At 42.9% G+C, this 24,202-nt stretch overlaps 1 long non-coding RNA gene across 1 annotated transcript in view; it reads right to left on the bottom strand.

The window, feature by feature from the left end:
- Positions 1–1,943: 1,943 nt before the first annotated feature.
- The window catches only part of LOC113903727, a 148,515-nt gene continuing 126,256 nt past the window's right edge, over positions 1,944–24,202 (bottom strand). Inside the window, exons 2-4 of the long non-coding RNA XR_003514277.1 lie at positions 4,042–4,309; positions 3,687–3,876; positions 1,944–2,693 (exon numbers count right to left, since the gene is read on the bottom strand). This is a non-coding gene — a long non-coding RNA (uncharacterized LOC113903727). The remainder of the gene's footprint in view (positions 2,694–3,686; positions 3,877–4,041; positions 4,310–24,202) is intronic.

Below are 24,202 nucleotides of genomic sequence, written 5' to 3'. Positions count from 1 at the left end.
AAAAATAAAGAAAACATTTTTAATCTCATAGTACCTTGAAAAGTACAGCAGTACAGTACAACAGCTGGCATACAGAGGCTGGCATGCATGTTCACATCTTTGAAAGTTTGCAAAACTTGAAGACCTTACTGTATTTGCCTAGCAAACATGCTGTTTTTATTTTGATTTTAAGTTTATTGGGGCAGCACATAGAAATAATGGGGTATGACGGCCCACAACTTCCAAGCTTGTCCTTGATACCACCCCCTGAGCCCTTTTCAGTTACAGACTCATTAGAAGTCCTACACCCTTATCTGTACTTTCACACCAAGGACAAGTGGCTTGCATTCAGAAAAAATACAGTAAATACATTGTTTAATTATCTAACGTCCCTACGGACCTGGATACTTCCTTTCGGTGAGCACCTGCCTAAAAGGTTTTAAGGAACCCACTTTCCCCCAGACACCCGACTCAGATCAGACCTTTTCAGCTTCTGGGGCCTCTTTTGGAAATAGGAGCTTTCCTGAATCATTGACGCCCTCTAGTGGCTATCTCAGGCTGAATTCTTGCCTAAACTCAGCAGTCCTTCCATCCCCTACTAAAATTAAAACAAGCCCTGAAATTAAAAACAAAAAAAGAAAAAGCACTTATCCTTTTCCTCTGATTCTCTGAAAGTGCAAAAAAGCAAATTTAAGGATGTCTATTTTCTGAAACCATGAAGGTTCATCTGGCCTCTTACCAGCCCTGGTTGGTTTGGGTTTTAAAGCTTTGATGGCATTTTGCAGTCTGCTCTGTACCCCAAATGACTTTCCATTTGCCCCAAAGACATACTTTAATTTGGTCTTTAATTTGTTTCGGAGAACCCCTGAGTGTCTTCTTCTCAAAATCAACACCAGCAACGCATGGGAGGGGCCCAACTGTGTGCTTTAAGTGGAGGAGGGCAGACTTCCCTGCCAAGGTGCCCCCACAAAGCCTCTGTGTGACTCCAGGCACCAGGGGCAACACAGAGAGCCTTGTCAGGACCAGAGATGCTGCTGTCTCTTTTGACTTTGGTAGATAGGTGAAACCTGGGTGTGGTTTGAAATTGGCTACATTGGTCATTTTTATGAATCGATTTTTACAAACCCATGAGAAGAGTTCCTAATATAAATAGCCTGCATTATTCTTGTGTCACCTTCATCTGACCCCTGGGAGTGCTAAAGAAAAGCCCATCACGCTTACCTGGCCTTCAGCCTGAAGCAGGCAATTAGGCCCCTGCCTGGGAGGAGACTGGAGGAGGAGAAGGAGACAGTGCATCTGATGACACTGCTATTCCCTTGGCTGAGAGCAAACGAATATTTGCTGCACTTGTTCTGTGTGCTGACCATTGAATATCTCATCTAGTGGGGCAGGTATGACCATCTCCATTTTACAGATAAGGACACTGAAACACAGACTTAAATAATTTTCCCAAGATCATACTACGTTAGAGGCAAGGTTACGATTCAAATCCACTTCTAACTGTAAATCCCACTCTTTATTCTACCCTGCCTCTTATCTTACTTAGCTGAGGGTTTCAGGTCCTTGACTCAGTCTGTGTGAATGGCGTCTCTGGAGTTGAGCGATGTGCACCCTGCATGTCTGTCCAGAATGGCTCAAACTTTGATTGCCTTGAAACCCTCCCATGACCCAGATTCTAAGCCTGGCCTGAGGACTAGAATCTTGATACTCAAAATGTGGCCCCCAAAACCACAGCATCAGCAATGCTGCTGCTGCTGCTAAGTCGCTTCAGTCGTGTCCGACTCTGTGCGACCCCATAGACGGCAGCCCACCAGGCTCCACCATCCCTGGGACTCTCCAGGCAAGAACACTGGAGCGGGTTGCCATTTCCTTCTCCAATGCATGAAAGTGAAAAAATAAAGTGAAGTTGCTCAGTCGTGTCCGACTCCCAGCGACCCCATGGACTGCATCCGTCCAGGCCCGTCCGTCCATGGGATTTTCCAGGCAAGAGTACTGGAGTGGGGTGCCATTGCCTTCTCCGAGCATCAGCAATACTTGGGAGCTTTTTAGAAATATAAGTTGGCAGGCCCCACCCCAGACCCAGTGAATCACAAACTTCAAGGTTTGAGACTAGAAATGTATACCCAGAGCTTCTCAACTTTGAGGTGTACTCAGATCATCTGGGGATCTTGTTAAGTGCCGTTTCTGCCTCTCTAAGCAGCTCCCAACGGATGCCAATGCCGTGAGCCACCTTTGTAATAACATGCCCCTAAATCAGTAATTCTCAAACTTAAGCCTGCATTCAAATCACCTGGAGGGCTTAATAAAACAGACTGATGGTGCCCCATCCCCCAAAATTCTGATTCAGAGGGTCTGGAATGGGGCCCAAGAATTTTCTAACAAGTTCCCAGGTGACGCTGGTAAAAGGATCCTACTTTGAGAACCACTGCCCTAGCCTACAAGAACTTCCTTCAGTTAGACAATTAACCTCATGCTTTTTGGCTCTGCATTTGCGTGAAGCCATGCTTCGTCCTTGAATCCTGGCTTCTTAGGGTTGAGAATAACTTCGGAGACCAGAGGCAAGGTCAGGATGCCACAGCTAGACTTACTCTCTTCAGTGCTGTTTACTCTGCATCCTGCTGGCTCTGCAGCTCCATAAATTTTCCAGCATCCAGCAATTGCAGTGGTTTTCGTGAGCTCTGCATCTCAGGCTGGTTTTGTAAGCACTTGAATCCCTAGTAGACACATATGTCATTGGCACAATCTGTGAAAACGCAGGCGCCTCCTACCTCACAGCTCTTTGAAAAGAGGGCTTTGGAAAAAACCAGCAGCCGCACTGGCAGCCGTGGTGGGGAGAAAATGCAGCAGCCAGCAGGCAAACCCAGACAAGGTAACTCAGCACAGAGGCCCTGGAGCAAAGAAATAAACCAGGACTCTGACAGCTACTGCATTCACATTCTGCTGGGCAACCCTGAAAAGGTTGTTTAACCTCTCTGTTCCAGAGAAGATGGTTTTCCTTAAGGTAAATAATACTCTTATTCAAGGAAATGCATACAAGGGAGGGTCTCAGATATGGACTTAAATCAGTTTCTGTTAGTGACAAACCACTCATGATATTTGAGGAAAAAAGTAGTCCTGTATATTCCTTTTTCTTAATCAATTTTTATTGGAGTGTAGTTACTTTACGATGTTGTGTTAACTTCTACTGCACAGCAAAGTGCATATACATATATCCCCTCCCTTTTGGATCTCTCCCCCATCTGGCACCCCACAGTGCATTAGGTAGAGTTCCCTGTGCTATGGAGTATGTTCCCTTCAGTCGTCCTATATATTTTCTTGAAGCCGAGGCTTGGAACTGGCATGCCATCACTTCCATCATATTCTAGTGGCCAAAGTCAGACCCAAGACCAGCCCACTGCTTCATGGGAGGAGCTGCAACATTACATAGTAAAGACAGAGAGGAGGGAGTAGTTTGGAGCCACTTTGCAATCAACCACAGAGGAGTTTTCTCAATTTGGGAGACACTGAGACACAGATACCTAGGGAAATGGTTTACTTGGTTACTTGAGAAGTGAAGGAAATGCTAGTGGGAGCATAGGGGATTGAGACCCAGAGGAAAGCAGCTGGTAAAGCATGCACACTCTGGCCAGCCAGCACTCTGGCAGATAGAGCTGCATTTCACTGGAAAACTCTGGGAGTGCTGGACACATGCCTTTCTGTTATCCTACCTGAGAGACGGAGCTAAGGCATTTATGTATCAATTCTTAGCAGTTATTGTTGAGGGCTTTTTCCAGGGGGCACTGATTTCCCATCACTTCAGCCTCCCCTGCTGGGCAGGTGCTGGTAGCTGGTGGCCTGGCCCCTCTGCACCAAAGGGGTGAGGGTCAGGATATGCAAGTGGGACACCCGTGCTTCCTCCTGCCATGGTGATAAAAAAAGAAAAAGAAAACTCAAGCTTTGCTTTTAAGGTAGTTTAGTAGTAATATCTGCCCCCCACCCCTAGTTTGAGGTCTTTTTGTTTTATTTGAGGTGATGCTTCATTTCTTTTGCTAGCAAAGTTTGGAACACTAGATGGCGTCATACCAAGATATCATGCAGCTCTGGAAACAAAATGCGATGTTCCCGGTTGTCCTTGGAATTGAACGATTAGCAGCGTGAGTTGAGAACAAAGAGCTTTGTCTGCTGTAGCTGTGGTGGACCACTTCAGCTCTACCAAGAACATCACTCCGGCTGAACTTGCCCCTTGGCACCAATGTCACACACCATGGTGGGCAGGGGGTGGGGGTGGGCAAAGCGCAGAGGGCAGGCAGAGGTCACTGACCTTCTCTAAGGCGTGGTGTTCCCAAAATCACTAGAAGGAAGCAGAAAAAAGAATGAAACTTTCTAATCCCAGAAAGGTCTTTGAGCTGTATGGAAATGGGCCAGAAGGAAAACACGAAACTTATAGTAGAGATTCATTCTTGGGGCTGGGAGTGGAGAAGGGGATAGTAAATGAGGTTGAAAGGGAGGATCCAAGATATTAACATTTTATTTTAAATATTTCATGCAAATGAGACAGAATTTAAGCAATGATCAACTCTTTATAAAAGATACTAGGTAGTTGCCATATTATCTTCTCTACTTTTTCTTAAATTTCAGAAAAAGTGTGTAGGGAATAAGGTTGTGGGGCGGGGTGGGGGGGGCAGGGGGTGGGTGGGGAATGATGTTTTCCTATAATTAGCAAGGTATGATGCTGTGAAAGTGCTGCACTCAATATGCCAGCAAATTTGGAAAACTCTGCAGTGGCCACAGGACTGGAAAAGGTCAGTTTTCATTCCAATCCCAAAGAAAGGCAATGCCAAAGAATGCTCAAACTACCACACAATTGCACTCATCTCACACACTAGTAAAGTAATGCTCAAAATTCTCCAAGCCAGGCTTCAGCAATATGTGAATCGTGAACTTCCAGATGTTCAAGTGGTTTTAGAAAAGGCAGAGGAATCAGAAATCAAATTGCCAACATCTGCTGGATCATGGAAAAAGCAAGAGAGTTCCAGAAAAGCATCTATTTCTGCTTTATTGACTATGCCAAAGCCTTTGACTGTGTGGATCACAATCAACTGTGGAAAATTCTGAAAGAGATGGGAATACCAGACCACCTGATCTGCCTCTTGAGAAATATGTATGCAGGTCAGGAAGCAACAGTTAGAACTGGAAATGGACCAACAGACTGGTTCCAAATAGGAAAAGGAGTACGTCAAGGCTATATATTGTCACCCTGCTTATTTAACTTATATGCAGAGTACATCATGAGAAACCCTGGACTGGAAGAAGCACAAGCTGAAATCAAGATTGCCGGGAGAAATATCAATAACCTCAGATATGCAGATGACACCACCCTTATGGCAGAAACTGAAGAGGAACTAAAAAGCCTCTTGATGAAAGTGAAAGTGGAGAATGAAAAAGTTGCCTTAAAGTTCAACATTCAGAAAAAGAAGGTCATGACATCCGGTCCATCACTTCATGGGAAATAGATGGGGAAACAGTGGAAACAGTGGCAGACTTTATTTTTCTAGGCTCCAAAATCACTGCAGATGGTGACTGCAGCCATGAAATTAAAAGAGGCTTACTCCTTGGAAGGAAAGTTATGACCAACCTAGATAGCATATTGAAAAGCAGAGACATTACTTTGTCAACAAAGGTTCGTCTAGTCAAGGCTATGGTTTTTCCAGTGGTAATGTATGGATGTGAGAGTTGGACTGTGAAGAAAGCTGAGTGCCAAAGAATTGATGCTTTTGAACTGTGGTGTTGGAGAAGACTCTTGAGAGTCCCTTGGACTGCAAGGAGATCCAACCAGTCCATTCTGAAGGAGATCAGCCCTGGGATTTCTTTGGAAGGAATGATGCTGAAGCTGAAACTCCAATACTTTGGCCACCTCATGCAAAGAGTTGACTCATTGGAAAAGACTCTGATGCTGGGAGGGATTGGGGGCAGGAGGAGAAGGGGATGACAGAGGATGAGACGGCTGGGTGGCATCACTGACTCGATGGATGTTGAGTCTGAGTGAACTCCGGGAGTTGGTGATGGACAGGGAGGCCTGGTGTGCTGCGATTCATGGGGTCACAAAGAGTCGGACACGACTGAGCGACTGAACTGAACTGAACTGAGCAGGCCTGTAGAAGTTACATTCTTTTGTTGATTAACATTTGCTAAGTGCTTCCCCTTACTGAACCTTCATTTCCTTGTTTATAAAATGAAGATAACAGTAGTATCAATATCAGGGGTTGTAGTAAGTCTTAGATGAGGTGATATACTCATACCACCCAGCATGGCATCCCAGGAGAGATGCTTCCTCAGAAAATGCTCCCTTCATCTGTCCCCCAACTCTCACCATGGGGGTAAGCATTAGGATCCCCTCCCGTGGAGTCAAATGAATGACTGGTTACTTATCTGCTGGACTTCCCTGGTGACTCAGATAGTAAAGAATCCACCTGCAATGCAGGAAACCAAGATTCAACCCCTGAGTCAGGAAGATTCCCTGGGGAAGGGAACAGCTACCCACTCCAGTATTCTTGCCTGGAGAATTAATTCCATGGACAGAGGAACCTAGCGAGTTACAGTCCATAGTGTCACAAAGAGTTGGACATGACTAAATGACTAACATTTTCACTAAATATGGCTAGAAACAGAAAAAAAATCTTAAACAAAGCCTTATCCTGACTTCTCTGAGTTCAGGGACACCATTGGTTTAAGAAAAAACAAAAAACCAAAAGAAATTGTTTATGGAAATAAGGCTAGAGAGACCCTCTTTATGGAAAGAGTTCAGTTCACTTCAGTCGCTCAGTCGTGTCCAACTCTTTGCGACCCCATGGACTGCAGCACTCCAGGCCTCCCTGTCCATCACCAACTCCCAGAGCTTTCTCAAACTCATGTTCATTGAGTCAGTGACACCATCCATCTCACCCTCTGTCGTCCCCTTCTCCTCCTGCCCTGTCTTTCCCAGGATCAGGATCTTTTCCAATGAGTCAGCTCTTTGCATGAGGTGGTGGCCAAAGTATTGGAGTTTCAGCTTCAGCATCAGTCCTTCCAATGAATATTCAGAACTAATTTCCTTTAGAATGGACTGGTTGGATCTCCTTGCAGTACAAGGGACCCTCAAGAGTCTTCTCCAACACCACAGTTCAAAAGCATCAGTTCTTTGGCACTCAGCTTTCTTTATAGTCCAACTCTCACATCCATACATGACTACTGGAAAAACCATAGCTTTAACTAGATAGACCTCTGTCAGCAAAGAAATGTCTCTGCTTCTTAATATGCTATCTAGGTTGGTCATAGCTTTTCTTCCAAGGAGCAAGCATCTTTTAATTTCATGGCTGCAGTCACCATCTGCAGTGATTTTGGAGCCCCCAAAAATAAAGTCTCTCACTGTTTCCAATCCAGCCATGAAGTGATGAGACCAGATACCATGATCTTCATTTTTTGAATGTTGAATTTTAAGCCAGCTTTTTCACTCTCCTCTTTTACTTTCATCAAGAGGCCCTTTAGTTCTTCTTCACTTTCTGCCATAAGGGTGGTGTCATCTGCATATCTGAGGTTATTGATATTTCTCCCAGCAATCTTGACTCCAGCTTGTGCTTCATCCAGCCCAGCATTTCGCATGATCTACTCTGCATTTAAGTTAAATAAGCAGGGTGACAATATACAGCCTTGATGTACTCCTTTCTCATTTGGAACCAGTCCATTATTCCATGTCTGGTTCTAACTGTTGCTTCTTGACCTGCATACAGGTTTCTCAGGAAGCAAGTTAAGAGGTCTGGTATTCCCATCTCTTGAAGAATTTTCCACAGTTTGTTGTGATCTACACAGTCAAAAGCTTTAGCATAATCAATAAAGGAGAAGTAGATGTTTTTCTGGAATTCTCTTGCTTTTTCAATGATCCAATGGATGTTGGCAATTTGATCTCTGGTTCCTCTGCCTTTTCTAAATCCAGCTTGAATATCTGGAAGTTCTCAGTTCACGTACTGTTGAAGCCTGGCTTGGAGAATTTTGAGCATTACTTTACTAGCATGTGAGATGAGTGTCATTGTGTTTGAACATTCTTTGGCATTACCTTTGTTTGGCATTAGAATGAAAACTGACCTTTTCCAGTTCTGCAGCCACTGCTGATTTCTCCAAATTTGCTGGCATATTGTGGAAAGAGGGACTCTGGAATTTAGCAGTAAGCATTTTAGAAACTTTACAGTCTTCTACTCTGAAGGGGCATGAACCTAGTTCTAGAACAAACATGGATTCTTTGGTGTGGCTTATAAAAAGATACACCCTTTCTCCTTTGAATGTAATGAGAACTCTTGGTTTTTATGCAAATTAGAGAAAGCCCATAACCAGCCTCCATAGCACAAAATACCATGAGGGCAAGACAGCAGATAGTAATAATGGGCTGGTAAGAGGGGAAAATATGGGATGAGATCTATTACATGGAGGTGACAGAGCCTGCCCTCTAGGAGAGAGGGCTTCTCTGGCCTTTCTACATCTTGCCTGGGAAGCTAGGGCAGACTTAGAAGGGAACACAGTATTCCTCAGAGTCTTGTTTTATCTGGAGATCTCTGAATCTAGAAAAGATGGTCCTTAAAAACTGAGAAGGCAGAACCTAAACCCATTGGGCTGGGCGTGTTCCCTTCAAGGGTTACAAATAATCTCAGTCTTTTCCACACATCAGAGCCTGCTGGAGGTGTGTGTGTGTGTGTGTGTGTGTGTGTGTGTGTGGTGTACAGGGCCTCCCATCCATTTGATATCAGTTACCTATTACTACAGCAATGCTGGTAATAAACAGCTCCAAAATTAATGACTTGAAATGATAGCTGTTTCTTTAGCTCCTGAATCTAAGGCTTGCAATTGGGACTGAGCTGAGCTTGGAGGTTCTGGTCTCAGTTGGGCAGCTATTCTTTAAAAAGAAATAGCATGGTAAAAGAAGAAACCCTAGACCATCAGAAAGGAAGAAATACAGTAACCAAAACTATGCATAATGACAACAGAATTACCTTTTCTTCTTGAGACTTCTAAATTATATTTGACATTTGAAGCAAAAATTATAACATTGCCTGATATGCTTATTAAAATATGTAGAGGAAATATTTAAGAAAATTATGTTATGAACAGAGGAGGATAAATGGACATAAAGAGATAAGATTGTCTACACTTCATTCAAATGAGTAAAATGATGACAACAGTAGACTGTGATGAGTTTTATGTATATATACATATAAGAGCAACCATTAGGAAAAAACTATGCAAAGAGATACACTATTGATGAACATTACAGATAATTCAAGTGCAATTCTAAAAAAATTTTCAAATAATTCCTATGAAAGCAAAAAAAAATCATAAATGAAAAACAGAAACAAAAGAAAAATGAAATGGCAGACTTAGGCCCTAATATATCAATGCATGTGTCATGTATATGTTCTAAGTCATGTCCGACTCTTTTGCAACCCCACGGACTATAGCTTGCCAGGCTCCTCTGTCTGTGGGATTTTCCAGGCAAGAATACTGGAGCAGAATTCCATTTCCTTCTCCAAGTGATCTTCCCAACCCAGGGATCGAACCCATATCTCTTATGTCTCTTGTATTGGCAGGTGGATTCTTTACCACTGAGTCACCTGGAAAATAATATATCAATGTGTGCAAAGTCACTTCAGTTGTGTCTGACTCTGTATGACACTATGGACAGTAGCCTGTCAGGCTCTTCTGTCAAAGAGATTCTCCAGGCAAGAATACAGGAGTAGGTTTCCTTTTCTTCTCCAGGGACCTTCCTGACCCAGAGAGCCAACTCATGTCTGTTGCATCTGCTGCATTGGCAGGTGGGTTCTTAACCACTAGGGCCACCTGAAGGACATTGAATTTAAATGGTCTAAATATATCAGTTAAAAGACCTTGGCAGAATGGATTAAAAAATGTAATCCAACTATATATTGTCTACAAGAAACTCACTTCAAATATCACAACATACACAGGTTGAAAGTAAAACGATGGAAACAGTAATCAAAGGAAAGCAGGCGTGGCTAGTTAATAACAGATAATGTAGACTAGACTTGAGATAATGGGCTGGTAAGGGGGAAGATATGGAATGACATCTATTGAATGGAGATGATAGTTAATAACAGATAAAGTAGACTAGACTTGAGAGCAAAAAACAAAATTACAGACTTAGTGAGAGAGATTATATACTGATGAGAGGGTCAATCCACAAAGAAGACATAGTAACACCCACTGTGTATCCCCCAGGCAACAGAGATGCAAACTATATGAAACAAACCTGATAAAACTGAAAGAAGTATACAAATCTATAAGTTCAATTTCAGACTTCTACCCCTCTCTTTTAATATTTGACAGAACAACTTGTTAGAAAATTGGAAAAGATATACAAGAACTCAACAACACCATCAACCAACAGGATCTAGTCCACATTTATAGAGTATCCCCCAGCATTGGAGGAACACACATTCTTTTCAACTGCCAACAGAACATAGATCAAGATAGACCATTTCCTGGGTCATAAAATAAATCTCAATAGATCTAAAAGAACTGAAATCATACAGTGTGTGGTCTACCAATAGAATCAGCCTAGAAATCATCACTCTCCCTGTTCAAATTTATTTGCATAATGAAATTGACAAAACCTGCTATAGTTACCCCCCAGAGTTGATAATATACACAAGTAGCATTAATGGAAGAAGAAATTTTACAAATATAAGAACCAAATCTATATATAAAGATTAGACACTTGAAAGTTTTCTTTATGTAATTAGAGGCCTCAAAGTCCATCTCTCCTGATAGTTCAGGAACATAATTACCTGGCTAAGACTAACAACTAATTTCATTTTCACCATCAGTCATTAATCCCTGAATATAATCATAGAACAATCTTGGACAAGAGAAGAAAGAAGCCTGATCTCTTTTCTAGACCTTTGTTCACTCAAGAGGCCAACAACATGCCAACTGATGCTCTTCTTACTGCAAAGGATATTGTCAAATAGCCTCTTCTAGGCTGTATCATAGAGCACAGACCACTTTAAGGTATTTCAACACCTTTTTTCTATTTCAAGACTAGTCTGAAGAGATTTCATGGAGTTTATTCCATGCCTCTTCATGTGAGAAGAAAACCATTTGGCCATTTATAGCCTAAGGAGATAGAGATAGAAAGAGGAAAGTACGCATTGGCTACCATTTCTTTGGGGACAGAGAAAAGAGATTATTTGCTCTATTGGAAGCATTTGGAAGCACTGGGATAGTTCATGCAGCCATTAACTTTCAGTTATTCAAACAACTGGATGACTTTCAATTATTTCTAAATGAGCTTTTTTAATGAAGGGATATATAAGTTCATTTAATAGGAAATGTAATAAGAGTTGGTTGATCCAGGATCTCAATATTGTTATCTGGAGTTTAGTTTCTATATAATCCCTGGCTTTGCTGTTCCTGTGGTTGGTTTCATGTTTTAAAGTTGTCCAGGGGACAATGGTAGATTCATCTGACTTCAGTTATGGAAAGAGAGAATAGTTTACTCTTAAGACCAAGCCAAAACTTCCCTGGATGAAACCAGGAATCCTCTCATCACATGTCATCGAGACCAGAACTGGGTCACATGACTTTTCCCAAACCAATCACAGACAAGGGGGATAACTCTTAATCCCTTCAGACTCACTCCTCAAGCTGAAGGGGTTCCTCTGGGTCATACGGGCTACATGAGGATGGGGCATCTGTAAAAGAGAGGTTCTGTGAGGAAGAAAAAGGGAGTTAATGGGTTCTGTGTAGGCAGCTGGAGCTCAGTAACACTGAGTATGTTTCTAAGAGCAGAAATCTCAGACTCAAGCAATGAAGTGATCTACTTGTCTTAAAGAACTGAAGGAGTTCACAGATAGATCAGGCAAGGCCGTATCCAGCAAACCAGTGATGTCATTAGCACCTGGCTTCCCCATCTCTCTGCCCTCTGACTCCACACAGTGGTCTCCTGCCAGCAAAAGGCTACAGCAGATTGAAAGTTTGAATTGCTTAGCATGTTGAGTTGGGAGAGAAGTGGAAAAGGGGAATCAATTCTAATAGTTTCAGTGAAAGACTCTTCCTTTTTCCAGAACCCTCAGAAAACAGCTCCTCATATCTCATTGGTGCATGTGGGCATGCACCCAACCTAAACCAATTATTGTGGCCCAGCAGTGGCATTGACTAGTTTAATCCCAATCATAATCTCTATGTGTAAGGGTAAATTCACAGCAGTAAAAACAAAATGAAACCAAAACCCCACAAAATCCATTGGTTTAACCCAATACGATTTATTCTTTTCATTCATTCAATATGGATGGACAGTGACTCAACTCCACACAGTTGTTCAGGAACCCACACTCTTTTTCTGTGCAGCTTTGCCCTGGGCATCAGTGTGGATGTGGAAAGCAGATGGAGAGGGAGAGAAATGCTCTGGCCCCAGCTGGCATCCACAGCCATGGTGAAACGTGACTGCATTCACGCCTGCCCTGGAGCTACTTTGTCCTAACTCAGCCAAGAGGACTAGTGGGACATATTTCTGAGGACTCTGTCGCTAAATGGTACAACCATAGGGTAGGTTTGACTTTTCTAATTTTTTAATCTTTCTTCGAACTAACTGTGAAACTCTTTATGTAAGTTAAATTACTGGGCCATTTTTCCTTATTTCTGAAAGAAAATAAAGTTGTGTTAACCGTGGGCAAGCCACTTACCTTCTCTCTGTGTCAGCTCCTGCATCTGTAGACCCTTCATCTGAGCTCAATACTGCTTTAAGGTTGTGTACTCATTTGCTAGAACTGCCATTAAAAAATACCACAGACTGTAATATAAATGTACTTTTCACACTTATGGAGGCTAAACATCTGAGATCAGGTGTCTAGAGGGTTGTGCCTCTTTGGCTTGGACCATCTTCTGTCTATGTCTTTACTTGGTCTTTACTCTGTGCATGTCTGTGGCCTGATCTCCTCTTCTTAGAAGAATACCAGTCAATTGGATTAAGGCCCACCCTCATGACCTAATTTTACCTCTTTAAGGACCCTGTCTCCAAATACAGACATTCTGAAATACTGGGATATAGGATTTCAACATGTAAATTTGGGGAAGACAGATACAATTCAACCCATCCCAGGTTAAGATGAAGTTTAGATAAATTAGTACATGTTAAGACTTAAATCTATAGGTAGAGTGCAGTAGGTATATGCACTCAACATTAGCTATAAAAAGTATCTTATTTTTTTAGTAGTACCAATAGATGTAGTAGCAATGGTATTTGAAGTAGTATTAGTTCAGTTCAGTTCAGTTGCTCAGTCGTGTCCGACTCTTTGCGACCCCATGAATCGAAGCACACCAGGCCTCTCTGTCCATCACCAACTCCCAGAGTTCACTCAGACTCACGTCCATCGAGTCAGTGATGCCATCCAGCCATCTCATCCTCTGTCGTCCCCTTATCCTCCTGCCCCCAATCCCTCCCAGCATCAGAATCTTTTCCAAGGAGTCAACTCTTCACATGACGTGGCCAAAGTACTGGAGTTTCAGCTTTAGCATCATTCCTTCCAAAGAAATCCCAGGGCTGATCTTTTTCAGAATGGACTGGTTGGATCTCCTTGCAGTCCAAGGGACTCTCAAGAGTCTTCTCCAACACCACAGTTCAAAAGCATCAATTCTTCGGCGCTCAGCTTTCTTCACAGTCCAACTCTCACATCCATACACGACCACTGGAAAAACCATAGCCTTGACTAGACGGATCTTTGTTGGCAAAGCAATGTCTCTGCTTTTGAATATGCTATCTAGGTTGGTCATAATTTTCTTCCAAGAAGTAAGCATCTTTTAATTTCATGGCTACAGTCACCATCTGCAGTGATTTTGGAGCCCAAAAAAATAAAATCTGACAGTTTCCACTGTTTCCGCATCTGTTTCCCATGAAGTGATGGGACCGGATGCCATGACCTTCGTTTTCTGAATGTTGAGCTTTAAGCCAACACTTTCATTCTCCTCTTTCACTTTCATCAAGAGGCTTTTTAGTTCCTCTTCACTTTCTGCCATAAGGGTGGTGTCATCTGCATATCTGAGGTTATTGATATTTCTCCTGGAAATTTTTTTTTTTTTGACAATACTTATAAGACTTATTTTCTTTTTTTTTCTTTTTTAACTTTACAATATTGTATTGGTTTTGCCATATATCAACATGAATCTGCCACAGGTATACACGTGTTCCCCATCCTGAACCCTCCTCCCTCCTCCCTCCCCGTACCATCCCTCTGTGCTATCCCAGTGCACCAGCCCCAAGCATCCAGTATCGTGCAGGGAACCTGGACTGGCGACTCATGTCATATATGGTATTATACATGTTTCAATGCCATTCTCCCAAATCATCTCACTCTCTCCCTCTCCCACAGAGTCCAAAAGACTGTTCTATACATCAGTGTCTCTTTTGCTGTCTCGTATACAGGGTTATTGTTACCATCTTTCTAAATTCCATATATATACGTTAGTATACTGTATTGGTGTTTTTCTTTCTGGCTTACTTCCCTCTGTATAATAGGCTCCAGTTTCATCCACCTCATTAGAACTGATTCAAATGTATTCTTTTTAATGGTTGAGTAATACTCCATTGTGTATATGTACCACAGCTTTCTTATCCACTCATCTGCTGATGGACATCTAGGTTGCTTCCATGTCCTGGCTACTGTAAACAGTGCTGCGATGAACATTGGGGTACACGTGTCTCTTTCAATTCTGGTTTCCTCAGTGTCTATGCCCAGCAGTGGGATTGCTGGATCATAAGGAATCTCCACACTGTTCTCCATAGTGGCTGTACTAGTTTGCATTCCCACCAACAGTGTAAGAGGGTTCCCTTTTCTCCACACCCTCTCCAGCATTTATTGCTTGTAGACTTTTGGATCGCAGCCATTCTGACTGGCATGAAATGGTACCTCATTGTGGTTTTGATTTGCATTTCTCTGATAATGAGTGATGTTGAGCATCTTTTCATGTGTTTGTTATCCATCTGTATGTCTTCTTTGGAAAAATGTCTATTTAGTTCTTTGGCCCACTTTTTGATTGGGTCGTTTATTTTTCTGGAATTGAGCTGTAGGAGTTGCTTTTATATATTTGAGATTAGTTGTTTATCAGTTGCTTCACCTGCTATTATTTTCTCCCATTCTGAAGGCTATCTTTTCACCTTGCTTATAGTTTCCTTTGTTGTGCAGAAGCTTTTAAGTTTAATTAGGTCCTATTTGTTTATTTTTGCTTTTATTTCCAATATTCTGGGAGGTGGGTCATAGAGGATCCTGCTGTGATGTATGTTGGAGAGTGTTTTGCCTATGTTCTCCTCTAGGAGTTTTATAGTTTCTGGTCTTACGTTGAGATCTTTAATACATTTTGAGTTTATTTTTGTGTATGGTGTTAGAAAGTGTTCTAGTGAGGTGAAGTCGTTCAGTCGTGTCTGACTCTTTGCGACCCCATGGACTGTAGCCTATCAGGCTCCTTCATCCATGGGATTTTCCAGGCAAGAGTGCTGGAGTGGATTGCCATTTCCTTCTCCAGGAAAGTGTTCTAGTTTCATTCTTTTACAAGTGCTTGACCAGTTTTCCCAGCACCACTTGTTAAAGAGATTGTCTTTAATCCGTTGTATATTCTTGCCTCCTTTGTCAAAGATAAGGATTCTAGCTTGTGTTGGGCAGCTGCGACGGCACGCAGAGCGCAGCCAAGAGGAGCTACCCTGCATCCAAGGTCAGGGGCGGTAGCCGAGAGGAAGTAGCATTAGGTCCCTAGTAAAAATAAAGAAAATGGACAAGGGCCCATTATAAAGGAAAGGGGAAGATAGACTTTAAAGAGAATTGAGATGCAAGGGGATAGTATTTGTATCACAGAATTCCAGTTTTGGTGGCTGTATAACATGTCAAAATGTAGTGGCTTCAACCAACAATATTTATTTTCTTTAAGAACTTGCAATTTCAACAGGACCCAACAGAGAGCTGTCAGTTGCACTTGTCATCAGCTGGAGCAGCTCAAAATCACTCTGATGTCAATGCCAACTGTCGGCCCTGTTGAACACCTATGTAGGGCTCCTTCATGCAACCTGAACTTCCTCTCTACACGGTGGCTGTGTTCCAAGCATCCTGAAAGGAAGTGGAAACACAGTGCCTTTTAGGACCTCGCCTCAGAAGTCACACAAAGTGGTTTTGGTTGCATTCTACTCATCAAGACAAGTCCAGGTTCAAGAGAAGGAAACATGAACTGAAGGAGGAAGGCAAGGTTCTGGAAGAGTATGCAATCCTGGAAATATTGTGTGGTCATTTGTGAAGAATATGATCCCCTGCCTTCCACACAGAGAACTTCCTTCTGGGTTGGATCATTATACTGTGTTACTCAGTTCCCTGGAAATTGAAGCTAAAGTGATATACTTGGTAGAAAATTTTGATAAGAGTTTTACAAAAGAGAACTATGCAAGTAATGTTTTGGTGGGTTCCATAATCCCCTTTCAACTAAGCACTCACAGAAAGCAGATTGATTTTCTGATTTCTCAAATGATCTTTAAAAAGAAAAAAAAAAAAAAAAAAAGACTCTAGACACAATCATGTCACAGCCCTGAACAGGTAATTCAGAGACTTTCCTTTGTAAAATAAGGGCTAGAGATTAAGAAGATCCACAGTGCCCTTATCAGCTCTAATAGTCCATGAAAAACAGGAGAAAAAATAGAATGAATTAAGAAAATGTAAAAGCATTGTGCTGAGTCCATCAAAGGGAGAAGCCAAGCTGTTGCTTGCTTTATATTTGAATGCTGAGCATGGCTTTCATGATGGCAATAATAATTTATTGACAAAATGCTTTTATTAAATTGCCTTTACTGAAGAGGCCCTGCATGCTTTTTCACCACTTGCAACAATTAAAAGCAGCAGTAAACAGAGCCTTTCTATTTAGATTGAAAAGCAACAATTAAGCTTGCTCAGCTATAAATAGGAGGCCGTTTCACATCTATGGCCCCAACTGCACACATTAAAGACTCCAGCCCCTGATGCCCCCAATTTATTTCCACAGGACAAACCAATAAATTGTCAAACTCTGACCTGAAAACTGACAGTTTCTTAGAAAATGTAAGTAGGTAAATTATGCATAATTCTAGATAATTACTGGGATGTCCATGAGGCTAGGAAATCAGTATCTATGCTAGAGATCTAAATTTACAGGCAGCTAGCTCTTTCATTTTATCACTGTCAAACCATGTTTTGCCTTGGGTGGCTGTCAGGGCTGGCTCTCCTTTGCCTGGGAGGCAGAGAAGAAAATAATGGTTTTAAGAATTAGGGAAAGGAAAAGTGAAAATACAAAGCTCTTTCACTAGATTCCCATTAGTTTGAGTAATTCAGTAAGGAGACCAGAGCATGGACAGTCAGAGTGAAATATTTTTCAATAAAAAGAAAACAAAATTGCAAGTGTCATTCATCCCGTTTATAAACCATAGCTACTGAGTTTTCAAAGAAGTGAAAGCATTTGATTCAACCTCCTCATTTTCTGCAGGAGGAAACCTGAGGCTCAACAAGCCACATGTATTGTCCAAGGTCACAGACTTTGACGGTGGCAGAGCTGGAACTCAATAGCTTACTCGACTGCCACTTCAATGTTCATTGAGTGGAAAAATTTGCCCTCCTTTCATTCTTCTCAGTACAAAGACCAGATTAACGAGACCGAAGTAATAAAAGGTCCAAAGGGTGCCATAGTTCTTTGAGTGCAAGATGGTTTTCAAAGGCAACAGGATTTTGCCCCTTGGAGTTCCTGGGACTCCTGCCTTTGTGTCCCCCATCTAGGCCAAGAGTTGCCAATTTCCTAAAACCCCAAAGGAGTGATTTTCCAAAAATCTGACTTGGGGGATCACACCTCTCTGAGACTCAAGAGTCTTGGTTTTCTGTTTGCATGTGCCCTGTGTCTCCCAGTGCTTTATCAACTATCTATGACGTCCCTTGGATCAGACTAGATACTCTGTGTTGCCCCCTCACCTTCTCTACCCAGCTCTGTGCTTCAGGGGACTGACATTTATGGACTTCTAAATGGTACCCTAGTTCTTCAGCTACAGATGAACTTGGCTAATTGGCAGAGAATGAGGTGGGAGGAGGGGACACAAACAGGAGATGAGATAGCGAGAGGATAAAGAAGCCAAAATTTTTATTCCCCCATCTCACTTCCTGCAGAGTGAAGCAGAGTTGCCCAGCAGAACCCACCCCAGATTAGCCAAACCCCAGGTAAAGCCCAGATACATGAATGTGAGTTCATGACTTGTAGTAAATCACTCATTTTTCAGGGGTACTGTATTATGCAGCAATAACTGACTGATACAGAATATGACATCAAAAAGAAGAATTTAAACAATATGACCATTCCAAAAACTGAGATAAACATTTCTGAAAGCCAGAAACGGAAGTGAACACAGAACACAGAAGAGTAACTGGGATTGTATTTGCAGACTCACTGAACTCCAGATCCAGAAGCCAATGGAGAAATCTGAGTTCCTATGGGGTAACGAGAAAAAAAGTGTCCCAAAAGAAGTAAGAGGCTCATCTTCAAACTCACTGAAGTCAGAAGCAAGCTTGAAGTTTCCTCATACATTAAAGGATGCTAAAATAAGATCTTAAAACCACTGTCTGAGCTACCATTTATATAAAGCAATGTAGCAGGGAAGCTGTAACATAGGAAGTCTTTCATCGTGGACTTGGGCTTAACAATCTGTTGACTTGGTTGATGAATATGTAATGACTCCAATGTCAATGTAGTTTGCATGCCCTGAACTGCCAATACAAGACCCAGCTTTGTAGCTTTTTTCCTAACAATTTATTTATTTTCTTTTTGTCTGTGCTGGGTCTTCATTGCTGCATGTGGGTTTTCTCTAGTTGCATTGAGCAAGGCCTACTCTGTATCTTGGGCTTTCTCATTGTGGTGGCTTCTCTTGTTGCAAAGCGCAGGCTCTAAGGCACCAGCTCAGTAGTTGTGGTGCATGGGGGGCCTAGTTGCCCCAAGGCATGTGGAATCTTCCTGGACCAGAGATCGAACCCATGTCTGCTGCATTGGCAGGTGGGTTCTTATCCCCTGGACCACCAGGAAAAGTCCAAGACCTGGCTTTAGACTGACTGTTCTTGGGAAGTAGTTCAGTTCAGTTCAGTCGCTCAGTCGTGTCCGACTCTTTGTGACCCCATGAACCGCAGCACGCCAGGCCTCTCTGTCTATCACCAACTCCCAGAGTTCACTCAGACTCACGTCCATCGAGTCAATGATGCCATCCAGCCATCTCATCCTCTGTCGTCCCCTTCTCCTCCTGCCCCCAATCCCTCCCAGCATCAGAGTCTTTTTCAATGAGTCAACTCTTCGCATGAGGTGACCAAAGTACCGGAGTTTCAGCTTTAGCATCATTCCTACCAAAGAAATCCCAGGGATGATCTCTTTCAGAATGAACTGGTTGGATCTCCTTGCAGTCCAAGGGACTCTCAAGAGTCTTCTCCAACACCACAGTTCAAAAGCATCAATTCTTTGGTGCTCAGCTTTCTTCACGGTTCAACTCTCACATCCATACATGACCACTGGAAAAACCATAGCCTTGACTAGAGGGACATTTGTTGGCAAAGTAATGTCTCTGCTTTTGAATATGCTATCTAGGTTGGTCATAACTTTCCTTCCAAGGAGTAAGCGTCTTTTAATTTCATGGCTGCAGTCACCATCTGCAGTGATTTTGGAGCCTAGAAAAATAAAGTCTGACACTGTTTCCACTATTTCCCCATCTATTTCCCATGAAGTGATGGGACCAGATGCCACGATCTTCGTTTTCTGAATGTTACTTTTTCACTCTCCTCTTTCACTTTCATCAAGAGGCTTTTTAGTTCCTCTTCACTTTCTGCCATAAGGGTGATGTCATCTGCATATCTGAGGTTATTGATATTTCTCCCGGCAATCTTGATTCCAGCTTGTGCTTCTTCCAGTCCAGCGTTTCTCATGATATACTCTGCATAGAAGTTAAATAAGCAGGGTGACAATATACATCCTTGATGTACTCCTTTTCCTATTTGGAACCAGTCTGTTGTTCCATGTCCAGTTCTAACTGTTGCTTCCTGATCTGCATACAAATTTCTCAAGAGGCAGGTCAGGTGGTCTGGTATTCCCATCTCTTTCAGAATTTTCCACATTATTGTGATCCACACAGTCAAAGGCTTTGGCATAGTCAATAAAGCAGAAATAGATGTTTTTCTGGAACTCTCTTGCTTTTTCCATGATCTAGCGGATGTTGGCAATTTGATCTCTGGTTCCTCTGCCTTTTCTAAAACCAGCTTGAACATCTGGAAGTTCACGGTTCACATATTGCTGAAGCCTGGCTTGGAGAATTTTGAGCATTACTTTACTAGCGTGTGAGATGAGTGCAATTGTGTGGTAGTTTGAGCATTCTTTGGCATTGCCTTTCTCTGGGATCGGAATGAAAACTGACCTTTTCCAGTCCTGTGGCCACTGCTGAGTTTTCCAAATTTGCTGGCATATTGAGTGCAGAATCATCTTTCACAGAATCATCTTTCAGGATTTGAAAGAGCTCAACTGGAATTCCATCACCTCCACTAGCTTTGTTCATAGTAATGCTTCCTAAGGCCCACTTGACTTCACATTCCAGGATGTCTGGCTCTAGGTGAGTGATCACACCATCATGATTATCTTGGTCATGAAGATCTTTTTTGTACAGTTCTTCTGTGTATTCCTGCCACCTCTTCTTAATATCTTCTGCTTCTGTTAGGTCCATACCATTTCTGTCCTTTATCGAGCCCATCTTTGCATGAAATGTTCCCTTGGTATCTCTGATTTTCTTGAAGAGATCTCTAGTCTTTCCCATTCTGTTGTTTTCCTCTATTTCTTTGCATTGATTACTGGGGAAGGCTTTCTTATCTCTTCTTGCTATTCTTTGGAACTCTGCTTTCAGATGCTTATATCTTTCCTTTGCTCCTTTGCTTTTTGCTTCTCTTCTTTTCACAGCTATTTGTAAGGCTTCCCCAGAGCATGAACTAAAACTCAAACTTTCTAAGGCTAACTCCTATGCCCTCCAAATTTTATAACACTAAAAACAATAAAATAAACTGTATGTTTGCAGAAACTGGCATTTTCCAGTCCCTTAAAATCATCATAAATGTGTAGCATCTCCAATGGTGCTCCACTCAGATTCCCTTGGGTGACTTTGACCTTTTTAATGTGCCTTTCCTTGCCTTCTAAGTGTTTTGATTCCAGTTGTTCATCTCTATGATGCTCTGTGGAGAAGCCCCCTGGGGCTATCAGCTTGAGAGATAGAAGTTCCTTGGCTTATACATTCTCAAAAGTAGTCCCTAGCCAATGATTGACTGGGTTGGGAAGAGGAAATCCCAGCTCTTTTGTCTTGAAGTTAGGCCAAAATTTGAGGTGTAATTGACATTACCAACCACTCCTGAGGGTTAAGACTAAGGCTTCAACTTGACTTGGCTTCTTTCCTCCTCTGTCCTGCTTTCCACACCCAGTTTTTTCCAAGAGAACTTCCTCAATAAATCAAGTCACATGTGAATTCTCATTTCAAGATCTGCTTCTTGGAACCCTCTGCTAAAATGAGGACCATGCAACCCCATACAGAAGTATAGGGAAAGAACATCTGAGTGGCTCAGAGTTCCTGACACTCCTGTCTTTGGGAATTTCCAGTTGGTTATTTATGCACTGGGAATCTGGCATTGTGAATGTAGTTTTTGTCAAGCCAGAGAAAAATTCTCTTGAAGTTTCAGACATGAGGTCAATAACTATTGATTGGCCAACTTTCTGTCCCCAACAGCTCCTCCTGGGTCCAATTCTAGATGCTGCTGCTGCTAAGTCACTTCAGTCATGTTGGACTCTCTGCAACCCCATAGATGGCAGCCCACCAGGCTCCCCCATCCCTGGGATTCTCCAGGCAAGTGTTCTTGCCATTTCCTTCTCCAATGCATGAAAGTGAAAAGTGAAAGTGAAGTCGCTCATTCGTGTCTGACTCTTAGCGACCCCATGGACTGCAGCCTACCAGGCTCCTCCATCCATGGGATTTTCCAGGCAAGAGTGCTGGAGTGGGGTGCCATTGCCTTCTCCGAATTCTAGATGAGTGATAGTCAAATCTGAAGGATTCTTGGCTTACAGCTATCTTTCCCTCCCCCTCCCACTTTTAAGATTGGCTCTGAAGATACAAAAATGGTACCTTAGGGCTCTGGGTCTTAAGATAAGGACCACAGGTAGCCATACAAATATCCTCATGGCCTTTTGGGTTGGTGTGGCCATTTCTTCAACCCCCATTTTTTATCCCGTAGCTTTGTTTTTCTTTGCTTTCCAAGTCTGGATCTACAGGTAGGTCCTACATAGAAATCCAGGTCTATCCCATAGCAGACAGAAAGTCCATTACTCACTGAGGCTTAGAGTAATATTTATATAATAAAATAGTTACCATTTTAATGCATGCTGTATGCCATTTTACAAATGAAGAAATTGAGGTTTAGTAAAGAAAATTAACTTGCCCAGATTCACAAGGCTACTACATAGCTGGGTCTTACTACCAACAAATGAAGGATCTGGTGAGCCAGCTATGAGCCCTGAACCTCCAGGGATCTGACACATCATAGGATTTCCTACCCTGGCTTTTCTGACCCAGGCTAGAGTACTGGGATTGTCTGTGGTTTTCCTGATGAGTGTGCCAGTTGCTTCTTCTGGTTATGGTCCTGACATCCATTCTCTGCTGACTCGTTTCTCCCAGGAGCTGACACTTGCTTCTCAAGTGTGTCTTCACTTTCTGCCTGCCACCCACTATGTATACACAGAGCAGGAGGCTGTTCCCTAGTACACCTCTCTGGGGACTGCCCACTGCAAAGCCCTGCCCACTTCCTGCCAGGCTTGGTTCTGGCAACTAGGGACCTAAAACCCTCAGTGCGTCTTAGGTCAGGTCCCTGGAAACAGAGCCCAGGACGGGGAAAATCAGGGACCCACGGAGTATTGAGGAAGGAGTTTAGGAGAAGACTTTAAGGGAGGAAAGCAGACAGGACAGAGGAAGAAGGCAAGCAAAGATAGGTGCTCAGGCAAAATTGAAACTTGGCCTGATCCATGAAAGGCTCTGGAGGCACAATCACCTCCTCCTTAAGGCAAAGGGGCTGGACTTCTGTACTCCTGCATCGATCAGTCATTTCTGTGGTCTTCACCTGGGGAGGGGTATAGAGGTATAGTCTCCTAGGCATCATTTGGTGACAATTCTTAGGGAAGGGGGCCTCTGTGATCCTTTAGCAGCCAATGCTCCCAGCAGCTGGGAGCTGGGGGCTCTGCCATGCATCAGCATCTACTCCAAGTGCCCGAGCTGGGCTCTGAACCGAGGGGCCTCCACAGTTAGATCCTTTCTCTCACTCCAGCTCATGGCTCCTGGGCTCCTGCTCCCCACCAGCCTGTGTGTCTGGGATTCCCATGCCAGCTGCTCATCTACAGCTTACTTGATTTTAGTACAGAGTCAACTGCATTGGCGCCCGACACTTTATTAGTGTTCTAAATCTTTGTTTACAGTTACCAAGACTCCCCAGGTGGCAGCAAAAAAGTCAACAAGGAAATAAAGCTCCACCAGCTGGCATATTAGTTGGGGATCAAACCACCACACAGGTAACAGCTGGTGTGTGCCCACAAGCCTCAGGGCACTGCTGGCTCTGAGGCTCATCTGGAGTAACGTGTTTTGACCCCCGTTCTGGGCCTGCCCATTTATCCTCCCATCTTCCAGTTCTTTTACACCATGTGGAAGCTGGGCTGGTGATGAGTTTTGAAGCTGTTCCCTGCCTTTGACAGCCCAGAGCCATTCATCTGATCCAGCTGCTTGCTGCTATGCACATCCATCTCTTGGCAAAATCTGTGCCGTCACATCCCGTTGTTTTCTTAGTCTAAAACTCACATCTTCTGATGCTAAATCCTATGTGTTTCCTGGTGTATGAAATCAGCACTTTAATGTAGCCCTGCAAAAATCCTCCATCTCTTCTTATCTGGGACTAAAGAAATTAGGGTGGGTCCAAAGAAGTTATTCAGCGGGGCCAAGAGAAATATGCTGAACACTGCCGCTATTGCTTCATGCCTCCTGGTTTCATGCCCTGGACCACAGGTAGGTGACTCTCAGGCTATGACACCAAGAGGGTGGCAACAGGCTTGGGCTTTAGAGTCTGTGCCTGAATTCTGGTTCCAAAAAGAGTCAGAGCTGAGGACTTCCCTGGTG

The sequence above is a fragment of the Bos indicus x Bos taurus genome, chromosome 13, assembly GCF_003369695.1.
Source record: "Bos indicus x Bos taurus breed Angus x Brahman F1 hybrid chromosome 13, Bos_hybrid_MaternalHap_v2.0, whole genome shotgun sequence".
NCBI classification, from domain to species: domain Eukaryota; kingdom Metazoa; phylum Chordata; class Mammalia; order Artiodactyla; family Bovidae; genus Bos; species Bos indicus x Bos taurus.
Note: the sequence above shows the minus strand (reverse complement) of the source record. Positions and strands in the feature narration are given on the sequence as shown.